Below are 7,250 nucleotides of genomic sequence, written 5' to 3'. Positions count from 1 at the left end.
GGGAACTGGATTAAGAGGAGCTGTGCACCATCTTTATTTATTGAATGCTGTGCTTTTCAGTTCTTTAGTTAGATTACCACAAAAAGAATAGAGTATTTCCCATCTACCAAGCCATAAATAGTGAACTATGTTATCTGAGATAAATGCTCAGGGTTACAGATGTTGGATGCAGAATGCAGGATGCACACAGTAACACAGCTGGCAAAAAAACTGAATGAAAGGAATATATAAACATCATATATAATCCAAGGTTTTGAAAATCAGAGTTATTCATATGTTATTCTCGAGTGGCTAATTCAACGTATTTCTGGGCATAATTACACATAATTCAATGAAACCAGGCACTAAATGCAATGCAATAGGACAACATATAGCCTGTTCTTCACAGAATTCAGCTAAGTTTGCCTGCAACATGGCATGCAACATGACATCAAAACAAATGTCTTAATGCACTTCTCTGGACTATTTGTGAATGATTCATCATGCACTAGTGAATCAAAACCTGTAATCTTCAACCCTTGCTCTTCTTCTGAAATTGCTCTTCTTAAAAATAGCCACATTTTTGCTAATTTTAGTCCTCTCCAACATGTTTGTTTTCTTTAAATATCCTGTTTCCTTCAGAAATAATGAATTTCTAGGGAATTTCTGAATGTGCCAAAACAATGAAATGCGTGTAAATATATCCCTTAAATATAGAAATCTATATGAAAATTATAAATGTAAATATGAAACTAAAATATTAAAAATAAATGCAAATAATTATATGCCATTTATATAACAGCTACTTTTTAACCATCAGTCAAATATTCACAGAATTGAAAACTGCATCCAATCAGTTGCATTATTGGTGCAGCACAGCCCTTTTCAATATGAAATGTTTGATTTGGCATTTTTCGCTCAGAGTAATCAGTCTTTCCATTGGAGTGAGCTGGTGGTTAAATGTTTAGACCTCAAATCCTTCATCCTAGTTTGCCAAAAATCCATCTTTTACCCGTAATTGTACTTTTCACTCAAATCTGTCTCTTTTGCTTCTAATTTGTCTTCTCTCAACCATCAACCACCAATCTGTTCAAGGAGATGAAGCTTTTAAATGTCTTTTGTGCGGACAACCCACTTTCCAACTAATGCGTGCACTCGTGTGGGTTTTGAGATCGATGAATATTTGCTAGCCTCACCATCTGGCCCCGGTTTGATTTCTTAGCAAATGATGCTAATTAGCGTATACGGTAACGACTTTGAGGTCTGTGGGGCAGTTTGTGTTTCCAGCTCCACCCATGCAATTCCAGACTGATGACATTGCTTGGTCGCGCCACCCTCGTGCCCTCCAATAGCACTAACCAAATAACCTCCAGCGCTGTGGCTCCTCAAAGTCGGCTTTGAGAGATAAAGGTTAAGTTTCAATTCACTAGGTTTTTTCGGCTTCAAAGCTACAAATAATTTTGTATTGTTGTCAAGATCAGCTGACTGCCAAAAGTCTGCTTGAATACAACTTCCAAGTTGACCTGAGCAACAGCACTCTACTTTCGAAACTTTTCGCCACACTACAATTTGAAGTCACCCCAGAGATTGCAGTTGTGGTCCCCAATTTGCCAGCACTTGTCAGTACTTGTATGAAAGAAAGAAAAAAAACACATGTGTATGTGTTTGTTTGAATGCATTTCGAGTCTTTCCCTGAGCTGTCACTTTGAGGGAAGTGGATGGAAGACTTGGCGAAAACAGAGAGATGTAGTCCTGATTCAACCGCTAAAAAAAGATGGTTTAAAAAGTTGACAGACTGACAAGGAAACAGATGGAATATGCAGTCATGTGTACTTAAACACGTTAATTGTTAGCGACTGAGTTGGAGTACCAATTTAAACACTGGAAAGAAGGCCGTGAATGCCATGTTTATCCGGCATTGATTGTTTACAAGAAAACAGTCTTCCATCCCACCCATGGAGGAGGATAAGTAAGCCGAAGCTTGATTTCTAGACAGCTAAAGTAATCAGGCCAATAACAGAGACAGCTCTCCATATGCTTGGCTCAAGAGAAACATTTCTGCACAGACCAAACGAGTGTGTCGATTGTGTGTGGATGTGAGCGTAATTCACTATCTAGATTAATCAAATTCATGCCTAATCTCTCACAAAGGGGGGACAAAAACAATCTCTGATTCTTCAGTCTTTGATATGGTTTAATTCTGTAGTACACATAAGTGAAGCTGATTGCCAACTTGTCACCATGGGGTTTCCAGGGCATTATCATCCTTCGTCCTGGGGCTCGGATCAAAGCGGGGACAACACCTGACAAATCCATTACACCGAATCACTCTTCAATTTAACAGCACTGACAACAACGTGCTTATATGCCAAGCTGGCCTGTGATTTCCTCCATTTGAATCTCTCGCAGGAAAGGCTCATCACTGTGTTTTTGAATTAGACGGTATATAAAATCTGCTGCCCTACGTGGCTGAAATCATAATCAGCTGATACCAGCAGATGAAATCTGTGCTTCGGCTACAGCACTTTTAATAAATGCCTAGCTAATATCAAACAAAAACAGAGGTTTCGTGCATTTGTTTAACCCGTCGAATAGCAGGAGGAGATATACCAGAAATGCATGCAACTGTTGTGACTACTTCAAACCCCGATGTGATGCACAATTAATTAATGTTGTTATCGTGATAGCGAAGGAACATTTCCTGCATCAAACAATCTCTGCCTGTCGTGATAATTCCCTCAGATTCATCAGGGACTAAATATATCCGTTTATTATTCGCTGTTGAGCGCTAACCTGTGGTCTGCTCTCACTTTTCTAAAAACAATCATGCTACAAATCCACTTTCGTTGCTATTACTGTGCTTCGTACTCTTGTGCTGTTAAAAGCCAATGAGCAGCATTTTACCGCATGATGCTACATAACTAAATTTAATGTGCAAAAAGGTTTAAATGTGTTTATGATGTATCTGCAAATGCATTCCAAACTCGTTTCGTCTTATCAGGAAAATTAATTCAACAGCAGTTGGAGTGTAGAAATTTTCTGATTAATTGCTCCATCCAGAACTTTTTTTTTCTCTCTTTTTTTTTTTTCTCTCCATCAGTGTATTACCGGTTCTTATTCATCATAAAATGTGTTTTTGTGTCGATAAAATAAACTTTCCAACATGAAATATGTGTGTGTGTGTGTACAAGGAAGACTCAAAAGCTGCCCACGTGTTGTATTAAATCAGTCACAAATAAAACTTAGGACTTGTGCAAGAAGGAACTGTTCAAGAATAACATATGTTTGTCTGTAAAAATGGTGTGGGATTTGGCAAATCAATTGAAAGTTAAGAAAAAAAAGTAGACTTGGGTAGACAATGACAGTAAATATAATAACCAACACATGGAGTGTTCTCTATCAAAGAATAGTTCACTTAGTTCAAATAGTTCAAAATTCAAGAAAATTAATTTCAAAATTCAAAGAAAAAAGCCATTTGTGGGTTGGTTTTCTGCAGAGTTTTACGATTGTGACTCTGTAGTGAAACTTCTGGCTCAACCGTTGGTGTGAGTTTACCTCATTTGTTTTCTGAACAATAACAAAGGGGCAGGATGTTTCTTATTTGTCTTTTATCCAGACGGTGTGGCAGAATTCCCAGTAGCTATATAGAGACTCGCTGCACATCATCCCAGATCCAGCCTGTGATTCCCCCTCAGAGCAGCGAGGACGCACATCCTGTTTGAAGGGAAATGACTCACTCAGTTTCCTGCGCTTGTTGTTTTGAGTCTGACTGATTTATGGGTTTATGGAAGGCTTGGGTAACACTCACGGAGGGTTTCTGTGAGCGTCGGGTTGCAGATAACTACGTTGATTTGTATCATAATCACATTTCTTCTCAACATCTAAGGGAATGTTGACCTGAAGATGAGTTTCAGTTTATCCTGGCCATGTGTAAACGTCTGCTTCAGTGCTAAGAGAGTCAAACACACACACGTACACATTTAAAAACCATTAATTTCCATTACATCCCCTCAAGCTGAACAGTGCGTGGTTGTTTCTCTCAGTCTTCTGTATTTAGGCTGCCAAGTCAATCTTGTACAGTAAGCTTATCTACACAGCGCTTAAAGACAGGCTCAGGATTAGCTGTGCCTGACTCACTATGGCAACACACCGGCAAACCATTCGTACATATACAATCTGAATTTTTCCTGTCTAGAATACTTGATTCTGATTGGTCAATCATATACCTGTGTATAATATAGACCACTGTCCCTTGCAACCAATCCTAGCTTCATGCCATGGTCAATTTCTTCTCACATTATTAAGTTCAATTCAAATCAGTATTGAATACCCATTTATTTGGTCAGTAGTCATGCAAAAGGTGGAATGATGTGCAGTTTTCTACATAATGACAGTGGCAGCTTGCCCCATATCGGCTCTGCTATTTGGGCACTTTGTCACAAATGGGCAATGTGTGTTCAGTAAACAATTTTTCTGTCTATAATGGTGGAAATGTGGCCCAAAGTTGTGTAAAATCTGATATCAATCCATCAAAATCCTCAAAAAAAGTCATTTTCTCAGCATTATTGTTGGCATAGTTTCTGCATTTTGTCAGCGAAATTTCACTCTAAACCTACCTTGAGAAATGTATTTGGAGTAGAAAAGTGTGATGTCCAGCACTGGTCTCCCCTATTGTCAAGAATGGTTTGTGATCATTTTGCAGAGTCATCAAGTCGCCTTCTTCAGAGCCTGAGCATCCCTTATATCTCTTTCTTTCTCACGTACATGCACGTACACAGAAGTACACACTCGACCAACCTTAGGGAACCAAAAACAAACAGTGTTAAACTGCAAAGCATGCAGGTTGTTGTCATCTGTTCGCCTGTCAGCTGTTTATCATCAGCACTCAGGTGTGTAGATATGAAACACAAGGAACTCCAGGAAAATGTAAATTCCCATAACAAAACTCTGTCAGTAACCTTGCAAGAGTGACCTTCTGTCAGATTTCAGTCTGTCAGATGTTTCTCATCATGCCTCAGTTTTCTCAAATTGTTGAAGCTGCAAAATGCAAAATAAAATTCAACATACATGTGAGTTTAGTTTATTAATTTCCCACTTATCTTAAAAAATATGATTAGTTAACTGGCTAGTTTCTTATCAGTCTTTGAAAGTAATTGGTTAAATGAAGATCTGAAGAAGATGGGATGTTTACTGCATTTGAATACTGTACAGTACCTGCAAATTCAACCTACAAAGAGATTTTAATATAGCAGATATGCTAATAATAATAATTATTATTAGTAGTAGTAGTAGTAGTATTAGTAGTAGTAGTATATTATTAACATGAATAATTAAATAATAAATAATTAATATAAATAATAATAATTATTATTATTATTAAAACAAAAGTACATTTATTAAAACAACAGCAAATATCATTTTTATTTATTTTTCTCACAACAATAATTAGTTAAATAATAATAACTATTATTATTATTATTATTATTATTATTATTATTATTATTATTATTATTATTATTATTATTATTATTATTATTATTATTTTATATAACAACAACAAAATATCTAATCATTATAAATTTTAATAATAATAACAATAATATAATTTTTATGTTTTTTGATGGATGGTGCATGTTTGTTTTGTTTTTGGGTCTGCTGAAAATAATGGAATAAAAAAGTAAAATAAAATAAAAACACACACACATGAGGCCAGAACCCCCCTCCTCTTCTCTAGGTCCAATGTGTGGAACATTCCGTAGGGCCCTTTGTTACAAGCTGCCCCCCCAAACTGTGAACGTGAATTACATTCTAACTAGCTAGACCTTTCCTGAATTGTTTCCCAATAGCAGAAATCCATCAGCACTCAGTATGGAAATGTACAACTGTGGAGTTTTCCATGAGGGAGCCTCCATTTCCCCGGTCTAAAGCCGTTGGGGTAGCAGCCTGCTGCAGGGGCTTCTTTCAGTCTAATTGACTACAGGGTCTCACCTGTGGCTGCATAATTACGGGTTTCAGCACTGCAATAGTAGCAGTTGCTTTCATTGCTTCCCTCCTGAGGTTATCCGCCGGGGTTAATGAATTTCAACTGATAGTGTACGAGCCGTTGTAATCCCCCGGGTCCTCGAACACAAATGCCCTAAGGCAATGCTACACCCTTTTACCACCAAGAAAGACTTTCTAATGGAGCCTCATACCTACAGATGGTCAACAATGGGTGCAGAGGCCACACAGTCCATCTTGTCTACAAATTTGCAAAGAAACAGATTTTCTTAATCAGCTTCCTCATTATCAAGCTGTTCCTGGTCTCTCTTTCCTGCTGTTGGCCTATTCAGAGATTCTCCAGTCTGTTGAAGTGCTCTGTGGAGAGAGGCAGAGGCAGGAACAGGATTTTGAAAGAAAACATGCATCCTATTCAGCCAGTTGAATTTGAACGCTTGTGAACAAAGCTACCATTGGTTTAGAGGCGTTCTTTTTTGAGAACCCATATGTGCAGAGCTGGCTATGTAAACACAGCATGTCGACAAATATATATGACTAGCTCTTTCATAACTTAATATTCATCTAGTGGTAGGGGTGGGCGGTATGACCAAAATCTAGGTATTAATATCATGGTATGAATCATTTTCTATTGTGGTTACAGTAAATATCACAATATTTTTTAATATAATACAAAATATTACAAAGAATAAATGCAATGATTTGCACCTTAATTGTGCATGCAATTCACTTATTAAAGACTTTTCAACTTATTAAGATGCATGTATTTGTTTGTTCACTGATTTATATATTTCCTTTTTTATTTAAAGGTTTGGGTTCAGTAAGGTATTTTATATTCACCTAGGCTGCATTTAGCTGATCAGAAATACAGTTACTGTATATTGTAAAATATTATTACAGTTTAAATAACTTTTCTATTTGAAAATATTTTAATAATGTAATTTATTCCGGTTATGAATTTGCAGCAGCCATTACTCCAGCCTTCAGTGTCCCAAGAAACATGAATTATTATTATAGATGTTGAAAACAGTTGTGTTGCATATATTTTGGCAGCAATTGTTTATCAGAATTTTCTTTTGTAACATTATTAATGTCTTTGTAGTCACTTTGGATTAGTTTAATGCATCTTTACTAACCAATGTCTAATCCTGATCCCAAACTTTTAAACAGTAGCGTGTGCGCATGCATGCATGTGTGACTTTTCTAGGAATTGCTAATACACCAGATATCATTAACATCTCTCAGAATGGCAAAACAGTTACACTATTTGAGGT

General features: G+C 36.9%; 1 long non-coding RNA gene across 1 annotated transcript; it reads right to left on the bottom strand.

Annotated features, from left to right (window-relative positions):
• Positions 1–3,513: 3,513 nt before the first annotated feature.
• On the bottom strand, positions 3,514–4,761 carry LOC113055705 (uncharacterized). The gene is made up of 3 exons (XR_003277563.1): positions 4,596–4,761; positions 3,788–3,928; positions 3,514–3,693 (listed from the first exon to the last, which is right to left on the bottom strand). It is a non-coding gene; the product is annotated as an uncharacterized LOC113055705 (long non-coding RNA).
• Positions 4,762–7,250: the final 2,489 nt, after the last annotated feature.

This window comes from Carassius auratus, chromosome 36 (assembly GCF_003368295.1).
Source record: "Carassius auratus strain Wakin chromosome 36, ASM336829v1, whole genome shotgun sequence".
NCBI classification, from domain to species: Eukaryota; Metazoa; Chordata; class Actinopteri; order Cypriniformes; family Cyprinidae; genus Carassius; species Carassius auratus.
Note: the sequence above shows the minus strand (reverse complement) of the source record. Positions and strands in the feature narration are given on the sequence as shown.